The sequence below is a fragment of the Athene noctua genome, chromosome 8 (assembly GCF_965140245.1).
Source record: "Athene noctua chromosome 8, bAthNoc1.hap1.1, whole genome shotgun sequence".
NCBI classification, from domain to species: domain Eukaryota; kingdom Metazoa; phylum Chordata; class Aves; order Strigiformes; family Strigidae; genus Athene; species Athene noctua.
In genome coordinates, this window is record NC_134044.1 from 22,533,618 (window position 1) to 22,544,693 (window position 11,076).

Below are 11,076 nucleotides of genomic sequence, written 5' to 3' on the forward strand. Positions count from 1 at the left end.
GAAGCCAAAGCAGACATCCTCTGGTATGAACGAGAAAGAGGAACAGAGGGACAAAATGGATGATGTTGCCTTCCTTTACTGTAAAGAACATACACTATCAAACCAGCTAATGCACCCACAGCTGCAACACACTCCCTTCTAGACTGTCATCATCTGACCTGACCCTTTGCAGAAAATCTTGCCACCAACCAAGAATAATGCCTGGTGAAATACCAATGCATTTTTTCCACAATGCATTTATACTCTGTGATAAACAGTAAAATCATAGGGTTTAGTAACAACTTTATGGTTCTACTGCAAACCAAAATTGCTGTAGAAGAAAGCAGCACTTCATTATAGAGAAGATTGTACAGCACAGCAATGTTCCCACCATACTGCTTCGAGTGTATCACATCAAGTTTTATGTGACTGCATGTCTGTGCCTAATGAAGACACCACATAGCTTTACCCTCCCTCCTACCCTTGCCTCTTTTCCGTGGGGTTACAACACGTAAGCCAGGGGAACTCTTTTCTATGTATGTACAGCATAGGGAGGGAGGGAATGAAACGTGCATGAGCTATCACTTAATGCTTGATGAGATTTTCTTTGCTTAGTTTCTTCAAGTTGCATCAACAATAACGCTTTTTCCCATTTTATTGGTCTCCTCAAATATTTCTCACAAGTTATATAATCAAGTAATAAGGAGTCCATATATATATATTTTAATTCTCAGTTTGTGATGCTGAAGATCTTAACCTTATCAAGTATCAAAGCTGTAGAGCAAGTCCTATTTAACAGTATTCTGTAACTTACTTTCTTACACTGCTGCCTCCACACTAGTATTTTTAGCTCAGCGATGATTTTCCAATCTGTCTAAGCTGTCATCCAAGACATGGGGAATACCAGAAATGGTACAGTTTGATTTGACAATACCACAGACTGTTTTGTTTTTTAAATAACCAAGGAAAAGACTTTACAGCATTGTTTGAAAATATTAAATTTCCATAGGGGTCAATAGAGGTGCTTCTCATACGCAATTTATTCACTAACAAGTTTCATGGGTTTTATGAGACTATTCACCTTCCCAGTTAATAGAAAATCTGTACTTACCATGGCAACCCCTATATCAGATGGTCATACAGTAACACTCTTGAAATATACTATAGATATATTCGGTCTTCATAATCAATCTGGTCATAAATGTCACAGTAACTTGTCATTAAACTTTCCCCTCTAGCAACTCTAATAGTTGTTTGATCCTTCCTGCTTCTCTGTCAAGCCCTCCCCTGTGCACAGCTGCAGTGTTCTGCATGCAGTCTTTTCTCAAACATATAAATCCTCCATGATACTGCATACGTAACGGGTGAGCTAACGACAACAAGCAGTTTCACTCACACCTACTGGCAGTAACAGCAGTGATCACTTCAAGAGAATGTTGATGACCAAGTGGAAGTCGGGATGGCACAAAAGGGAAAATCTTATAGTTTAATGGGAGGCTAAATTATTCGTCTGGGTTCCTCACGTGACTCCTTGGATTTTACTTCAGTTTCATGAGCTGAGAGATGCTGCCTCTGTGAAGAAGACAGATCTCTCTTGCACCAACAGCATTTGAAAGGAATGTCTTGTGCAAAGTGAATTAAGGAGACATGGTAGAATCCAGATTTCAGCAACTCCTGTCTGTTACAAGACTCCCTGTATATTGTAGGCCTGATTCTTGCTGCCTTTCACCTTGCATTGGTAATCTGCATCTGTGCAATGTGGGTGTGAAATGCTATGACATAAAAATGAGTAATGTATTTACATCCGCTGCAGAAAGGGAAAAATGCCAACAGAATGGGATACATTGGGACCTTGGAACTAGCATGTATTTTGAAGATGTTTTTTGTCAGCTAGGAAAAGTAATACATCTAGTTGGAGGGGATATTTCGCTAAGGGTGAAAGTTAAGTCAGTACAAAGGAGAGTGACAACATATTTGAAATTACCTGAATGAACTAGGAGCTTAATGAATAGTTTATGTAATTCATATAGGAAAAAATGTAAGATAATGGGACTGGAGTAAAACACACATAAATGGAATATATTCTTTATAAGATCATATGCTGCAAAACACTGAATAGGAAAATGAGGAGGTTATGGTGGAGAGCACCCTGAAAGCTGTATGCAGCACCCCAAAAGCTGTACGTAGCACACTGAAACCTTCCAAATGGTATGTAGCAGAAGTAAACCAGATTTCATCTGCATAACCAGGGGTAATGATTAAAGTCTAGACTACTAGAAGTCTGTAAGCTATTAGCAAACTCTCATCCAAAATGCTAGATTCATCACATCGGATTCTTTTCTACATTGTTTTAAATTTACAGCAGTGTCATATTATTGATTGCAGCACAATTATACTGGAGCCAAGTCAGAGCAAGTCAGGAGTGAATCAGGCTCATCGTTTGCACAATACCCTTTCTACAGGCAACTCAAAGCTAGCCTAGTGCACCAAAACCTTACACTTACATTAACCAGTAGAAAGATTATTAAATATGCAAAATTTCAAGTTTCCTGTACTGTATTTAGACAAGTAGTAATGAAACTGCTTTAAGTTCGCAAGATATAAAAGAAAGACACTTTTCTATGACAGAAAAGAACAAAGTCCCCAGCTGCAGAACCTTGTCTTTGTTTGGATCTTATAATTTAAGGAATCATTTTCTAAAATTGCCTCTTGTACAGTAAAATGACAATGATTAGGCTTGCTATCTTCCAGTCTCCTGCTGTGCAAGACATTCACTCAGTGGGCCTGGGATACAAAAGTAGCTGCTTTACAAATAATAACGGAGCTTAACTATCATTTAATAGCTTCGAAAACATCATAGTAGTTACAAACCCTTTGGAACGAGGACAACTAATTTCAGCATCTCAGTTGTTGTCATGTTTAATCACTTTCTAATGCTGGTGGCTGTTTTGGTTTGTTTCTTTGCTTTTAATTGCTGGAAATTTTTAATTCCTGGTTCAAACAACTTAATTTCACAGTTTTGAGATTAATCAGTGATCACTTGAGGGGAAAAAAATTACTGAAGTTCATCAGGATGTAGCGTGGATAATCAATGTAATATTGCAGAAAAGCATTTCGATTCTACCTTCCTGAACAATGTGGCTTTAAACTGTAACACTTTAAGGTAATATTGGGAGAATTGTCTGGGTACGCGACTTTCAGGGATTCTTTATTTAATATACAGAGCTGATCTTCACTGCCAGAACAAAAGATATGTCAGCTCCAGGGTTGGTGTGCTTAAAGAGGTGGGAAAAATTACTCCCTCTCTAGAACAAGACATCTACTGCCTTGAAAATGTCATTTACACACCAGGGAAATTTGCCTGTCCATCTCCTCCGAGTGCCTTGTGCAGTAAGGTCTCCTTTGGAAATACTAAAATAGGTACATATACATTATTTTGGTGAAGAAAATCTGAAAAAAACTGCTAGCAGGAATTCAAATACAACATGAGAAATGTGAGCTACTTCAGAGGAAAGAAAAGAAAAAAAGTAATCTGTGAAGAGATCCTATTCTGTTCTGTTTTCCACCCAGATTTTCTATTTGCACATACAGCTGACAGAATATCTTGATGATAACACTAAGACCAGTGATGTTGTGAGATGTGTTGCCAGAGAGGTCTGCGGCAGCAGCGGAGGGTGCGTGTGGCTGCAGATCCACCTGCACTGAAACAGAAAGGAGAGCAGCTCGTACTGCCGTCACCAACACACTCCGTCGGTTCAGATTGATGAGAGCAATGTTGAGAACTTTAGAAACTTTCCTAAATAAAATCTCTAGGCTTCAGTAAGTCAGGCAGTCAAACCAATGGAGTTTCTTTCACATCTATTTGAATGGAAATCAAGCGTTTGACCCAATAAATAATTGTGATTTCCCATTTCCTACATGTTGAGGAATCCAGTACTTCCTACCCATTAAGTGAGGGTGAGTTTAGGAAGCATCTAACAGCTAGAAAGGGAGAATTATCAGGGTCATTCATTCACCTCCTTGGTATTTCTTCAATCATAGCATTTTAATACTGCCTTTTTATTTTACTGTCTCCTTAAGTAAAGAAAAGAAAAGAAATTTTCTTGTGGTTTTAGAAGAGTACATTATGTTTTTAAAAAATAAAATCTTACCTGGGCTTATTTGCAGGACTGCCTCTGAATTCAAGACCTATTCAGCCATTATTTGGATACTAGACAATAAATTCCCCATTCTAAACTTCTATGTATGTGCAGGGACTTTAAATTAGCTATAATCCAACCAGCAATAAAAATAATCATAAATCACTTCTGTGAACAGAAAAATACTGAGGACATTTGGCAAGGTCCAGAAACTCAGAGATCCAGTTCTCAGACTAAACCCTTCAAACACAGGTAGAGCATCCCTACTCCTATAATTAAAAGATATCGAGTGCCCACTTGTCTTCTCACACCATTAGCCTCCATCAGCCTATCTACTGGCAGCAGGCCTTTTTCAATGTTTTAATACTGCTGTTAAACAAGAATACCTATATAAATGCAGTCTTTGTTCAAACCTCACCAAATACAGCAGCAGGTTCAGTAAGGCAGTAATGCATATGAGACACTGACTCATTTTAAATTATTTTTTGTTAGATAACTTAGCACAGAAGCCTCAGAGGGCCCTTTTCCAAATAAATTTCTGCATTGAAACATGCCTGGGGATGCTCAAACTCATAACTAGAGTATTCCATATAATAGAGAGAAGCATGAATGTATTTAATGTTTTATTTAGTCTGAAATGAGTTGTATCAGATGCAGCTACAGTGACATCAACATCTTTGATTCTTATCTCGCTTTCAATGGTGATAAACTGGTTCTTTTCTCCCTCTTTACTATGATTTGATATCATCCGATCCAGGTCAGAATCTGGCCTAGTGGGATCATATGAAATGTAAAGGACAGAATTTGCACCTGACTAGTCTATCTCTCTCATAGCAGTGTAAAATATATTTACTTTCAGTCAATGTATTTTATATTCCTGTAATTTTAATTCATAAATTTGAAGTTTGTTGTTGTCATTTCTAGCAGCTTCTCACCAAAAATGGCTTAGCTATTTTGACACTATATACTGTCATTATCTTGATGCACTCTTGCATTTAATGCTATAGGTTTTATAAAACATAAATCAAATTGTTGTGACGCGATACTGTGAAAAGCCTAAAAGCATCAAAACATGTGCAATGGATTAACTCTATCCCGGAAAATAAAAGCTGTTACCCATTAATCCAGCATTACCTGTACCCCTCAACTAGAAAAATCCAGCATACCTAGCACATTTGTGGGGGGTGAAGCAAAGTATCTGGGGTACAAAGTAAAATTCCACATCTCTAGTTAGTTCCTAGTTCATTTCTGAGCTTACATATGCTCAAGGGAGTATTTCAGTCTTAAAAAATAATTCACTGAAGATGCAGGAGATAAAAGAAACTGAAAGAATATTTTTATGGAATATTTCTCAAAGGTAAAATTTGTTTTTGAAGGTCTCTTTTCAAGCCTTCTTTAAACATTTAGGTTCTATGCATTGTGCTTTTCCATAATTTATTTCCCATTTCACTTTCACTTGTGTTTTATAGGATGTGAACTCTCTTCAGCATTTCAGGTTTGCCTTCTTCATCCTTTTTAACCCAAGGGATTTAAAACTCTAGAAAGTAAAAAATAAATAAAATAAATCTAGAGATAGACAGAGGACCAAAAGAGGCCACCAGGTATCTTAAGAAAGGTGGAAAAGGATGACTACAGAAGAAAGAGAAAGGTAATAATTCCAAGTGAAGTGTGCAGTTACTCACCATCTTCATCATCCAAAACCAAAGCACCTAAGGGTAAAATTCAGACAAACCATGATTCTGAAGTTGTTTCGATAGTGAATACATTTCTCCAGAACCCTAAATTCTTTCTGGTATTCCAACTTCTGTGCTTCCAAACGACAAGTATCTGTACAATTAAACAACAATTAAAATGTTATGGGGGCTCTCAGAATAAACAGGCAATAATTTCAAATTATTTTAAATACAATCGATTGGCACACCAGCAGTTATTCATAAATGGCAGATCTGAATGTCTGTGAGAGGAAAAAAAAAATATTACTGAACAAAATTCATTAAAGTCCTAGAATTCAATGACAATCCAAAACGCGTAATCACTCACCTAAAAAGTAAGGGCTCTCAACCTCAAGGAGTTTCCTTAGGTGGCGTCTCAATCCCATCTCAACAGACTCAACCACAGTGTGCTGCTCCAGGGTGTATTAGCCCAAAATGGTCCCCCCAGGGGTCTCCATTTATACCCAAGACAAATCTGACCTGTGGTCAAATCAGCTCCCATTGGCTGAGGGCCCCAAGTTTTGTAAAGATCTGAGAACAAGGGCACAAAAAAGGAATCATCAACCGCTATCTGTTCACAGCTAGGAAGTCTTTGTCAGGGTGGGTCCACCTGCCACAACCCAGCCCATGACCACAGTCACAAGTCGGCTGGTTTCCTTGGCGTGGTGGCAGTCACCTCTTGTCTCCAAGGTTAAAAGGGAGCACAGTCCCAGTGAGTTTTAATGATTGTTGTGGATCATCATTCCTTGATAATTACACAAACAGATATACTCTGCCATTAACATGGACTTCACTAATACACACTAATATGACTTATTATAAAATCATAATAAGCATAACTACAATAATTATCAAAATTTAAGGAAACTAATTAACCATTCTAAGAAAGAAAAACTAAACATATCAAACCAAACCTGTTAATAGCCTTTGTGTCTCTTTCCACTTTCTTCATTACTAACCTAGAGTGGCATTAACATCTTTGGGATATCCATCAACAGATTTAAAACCTTACATACACCTTCTTTCTTTAATAACACGAAGTGTGATCACATTCTTCTAGGAGATGCCAAGTTCACAAAAATTATAATTAATTTGCCACCACATTGTCATCTAAATCCTGGTTGTCCATACAGGTCACCGCCATTGGCAATAGGGGTGCTGAGGCAATCCATTTTTCCATGCTCTTATAAAAAAGCCCAGAACTAGGACTCATGTTAGAATTCCAAACAAAAAATCTAATCCTTTATTCTCATTCACATTTTCAGACTGACCTGTGGTAACTTTTAGCTTTCCTGCTCACATCCCACATTTCCACTGCATAAGCACTAAACCAATTATTTAAAATTGAACTGGTATAGAAATAGTTCTTAGAGTCCAAAGCAGGACGGAGAGGTTTTTAATACAGGTGGATAATTATGTAAAAACAGCCATATCCACCTAGCTAGTTAGTAGACTAACCTGAACTGGGTCCCACATCCCTGTGTTTTCAGTATCTGTCTCTCTGGGACTCTGGGTTCCCTGGCTCACACTCCTCAATTTCAGCTGGAAATAGAGAAGCTCTAGTTTAGCCCAGATGCTGGATTTTGGCTCTCAACTCCATCATAAGAAGCTTGCAAAGTCAGAGAACTGTTATAAAAAGCAGCACTCCAGAACTGCAGCCTCCATGCTGTGCAGCCAAGAGCATGCCTTGAGGGGATGCAACCCCTTGTCTCAGTCAAGGCTGCTGGATTTTAAGGTTACCCTTTACACCAATGGTCAAGGACCCTATTTCATGTGGAAACAAACAGACAAACAAACAAGAGAAAGGAACAAGGGAATTTTGGTACTGAGTATTTTTGAAACTTTGTTCCCAAATAGTCTTTTCAAAATACTATCCCTTCTCATAGAAAAGAACTTAGAGATTTTGGAAACTTTAGTTAAAATTGAATAAAATTCAAAAACTTTAAGGTCCAAAATAATTTGTTACACAGACATCAACTCTTCCTGCTCTTCAGCAATCAGTTTCACCGCAGGTTACTGATACAGTGGCTTGATTAAGCTAATGATGAAATGTAGATAGTTTCTTTTTTTGCCTGTCTACTTAACTGTAGAATGAACATGTGATAGCTGTAAATTATTTCTTATTTGGAGGGGAGGGAATGGCAATCAGCAACTGCAGTTTGTACAGATTACCCTCCTCTGCTTTGCTAAGGTTTGATGTGAGGAATATTTGATTACTTTGTCACTGACAGATGCTTTTCAAACCTGCATGTGTAAAATCTATGCAAGACTCTTTGTGCTTGAAACTGTGTGTAAGATCTAACAAATTCACTTTAGGACTCCAGCATGAGTAAACTAACATAGGTCTTTCATTGTAAGAGTAAAGGAGACTTTCAAAATAGAATATAATATTATGAATTATTAATATTATAGGAATATAAAAATATTCAGCAGTAATAGCCAACAGTTTAAGTGATATTGTCTTCCTGCAAACAGATGACTATCAAACAAGGCACAGATATAACAGTAACGTAATCATAGAAATTGTAGAAAACACAATTTTTTCTCCTTTACAAATTTTGACTCATCAGCAAATAGTATAAAACCAAAAATTCTTGCACATCCCTCACACTGATGCACAAACATCACTGCTCATTCTTACAGGACTCCACGTCCCTCCATGCTTCATCAGACTGAATGTCTGGTCAGCTGTCCATCCCCTGAAAGGTGGGACCACCTTGCCTCAGTAAATCACAGTAATGCAACATGGGAAATATTCCCTGGCTGAGGAGGACAAAACCAGCAGCACTCAGTCTGCAACCACCATGTAGCAGCTTTTAGGTGTGAAAAAGTTCTTCCCCTTAATCTTAGGCTGAGTTTATGTCTTAAAAAACAGACTATATGACATATCTAATTTTAATTCCCAAGTTTTCCAATAAAGAACAGATAATGGAAAAATCTGGACTAATTCTGCTAAGAGTTTGTATGACTTAGTGGCATAATTCCACGTAATCAAAAATATTGATTGTTAACATCTTACTAACCTAAGAGGAAAAGGACAGATAAGTCACAAGGAGATTCAGGTTCATTTTCAAATTCCTCCAAAAATGTTCATATCTGCGCCTCCATTTACTCATTAATGACTTAATTATTCTAACTTACATAATTATATTTATTCATTATTTTTGTTCAGCACAGTACCACTAAAAGAAGTGTTTACCTATTTGGAAGAATAGCTTTAAAATGTAATAGCCTACAGCAATTAGATCTGGAGGTCTTTCAGATAGCATATTACTTGCATTCTCAGACAACAGCAAAACTTTTCTTAAATAATGAAAATCTGAATGAATTTAGAAGTTATAAACCAAAAAATTTCCTGTCACCGTCAGTAATAATAGAAGTAAATTAGGGTTACAGTTCCAGATCATGTGCCCAAGAATTCATAAATAACCTTGGTTAAAAAATTTCTAACTAATTTATTTCCAGTGCAAATAATATTTCAACACACATTCAGAGTTTAGTCACAAAGAATATTACAATTTTTAAAAAAATATCAAGAGAGGGATGAAATTCCCATATTTTCATTATTACATTTTCTAAATGGAAAGCCTTTGGGTTCAAAACTGGCTTACTTTTTGAAATTTTAATAAATTTATCCTTAAAATTAAAAAGAAAAGAAAAATATTCCAAACTGTCTAGTAACCCACAACTTTTTCATATGAAGAGTTTGCAAGAAGAGTTAAGATTTTCATGAGAATTTCAGACTGAAATGATTGAACATCATAAACATATAGAATTGAAACACTTTTGCAGCCAATCATTTCAAGAGAAATTAAAAATAGATTTCAGCCTGAAAATATACAGAAGATTAAATGAGCAGATGAAAAGTAAAGCACAACAACTTCTATTCAGCTGTTTTCTCCTGATGTACAAGGCAGAGGCATGAGACTGGCCAAAAAGGTTTTAATGAGTTTCTCTTCCCCTACCTGCTAGAAGCAGTGCCCTGCTGCAGAAGAGGAAGAGTCACAAGTTCTGCATCTTCCTGACCCATTTATCTTTTTTTTTTTTTTTTTTTTTTTTTAAATAATGTCAATTTTTCAGTGTAAAATACTGGAGTATGAGGGAAAGGAAAAGAAAACAAGCCCTCCTACTTCAGTGAAATGCTTTCAGGGAACTAGCATGAATATTTCATGCACAGAGTCTCATCTATATGCTCAGCTTCCTAGCTGACACTATAGTTTCCATGATGTCCTTATTAAAAAAAAAAAAAAAAAAGGAAATGTACAAATATAAAGACTTGGGGACTTACTTGGCCAAAGTACTGCATAGGAAAACCTACTATGAATTAAGTTTATAAAAGGAAATAAAGACAAATAATCTCAGCAACATTAAAAAAAAAAAAACAACAAAAACAAAACCAAAAAAAACACAATGCAGCATATTCAGTTTTGGATGAAAAGTTTGATTTTTATAGATTTGACTTAAAAGAAAAAATCTTCATGATGTGTTGAGTTTGTGTGTGTGATGGGGGTTTTTGGTGGGGGAGAGGGCCACAGCAGTGACCTCCTGTGAGAAGCTTCTCAGTGCTCCCCCAGACCCAAGTCAGACCCGCCTCTGGCCCAGGCTAAGCCAATTAGCAGTGGTGGCCATGTCCTTGCTAATAACATATTTAAGGGGAGCCTGGGAGGAGCAGCGGGAGCTGTGAGGGATACACCTATGCCACCATGGAGGTCAGTGGAAGAAAGGAGGAGGCGGAAGGTGGGGAGTTCCACCAGAGCAGATACTCCTTGGCATCCCGTGGTGGGAGGACGGGCCACCTCCCTGCAACACATGGAGGTCACTGGTGGAGAAGATGCCCACCTGCAGCTCGTGGAGGACCTCACGTCAGAGACGGTGGCTGCACCCAAAGAAGACCAAGACTTTGTGGGAAGCCCCCGCTGTTGTAGTTTGGCCCTGGGAGGAATTGTAGAAAAACAATTAACCAATAGGACTTTCAGTCTAACATTTCTGACAAATAGCCCTTCAGTAGTGCTCCTACACATTTTTTTCTAGTCTGCGTAAAGCAGAGATTGATCTTGGATAACATGGACAGAAGTGAATTTTGACCTGGCTGAATCAAATTTTATATAGTATGTACAAAAATTAATATATTCCATTTCATTAATAAGGAAATATGACTAGGCTAAAAAATATAAAAAATATTAACCAGTAAACATGTGCATGTATATACTGCAGAGCTCTGACCAAAAATATAATATTAATTTAGA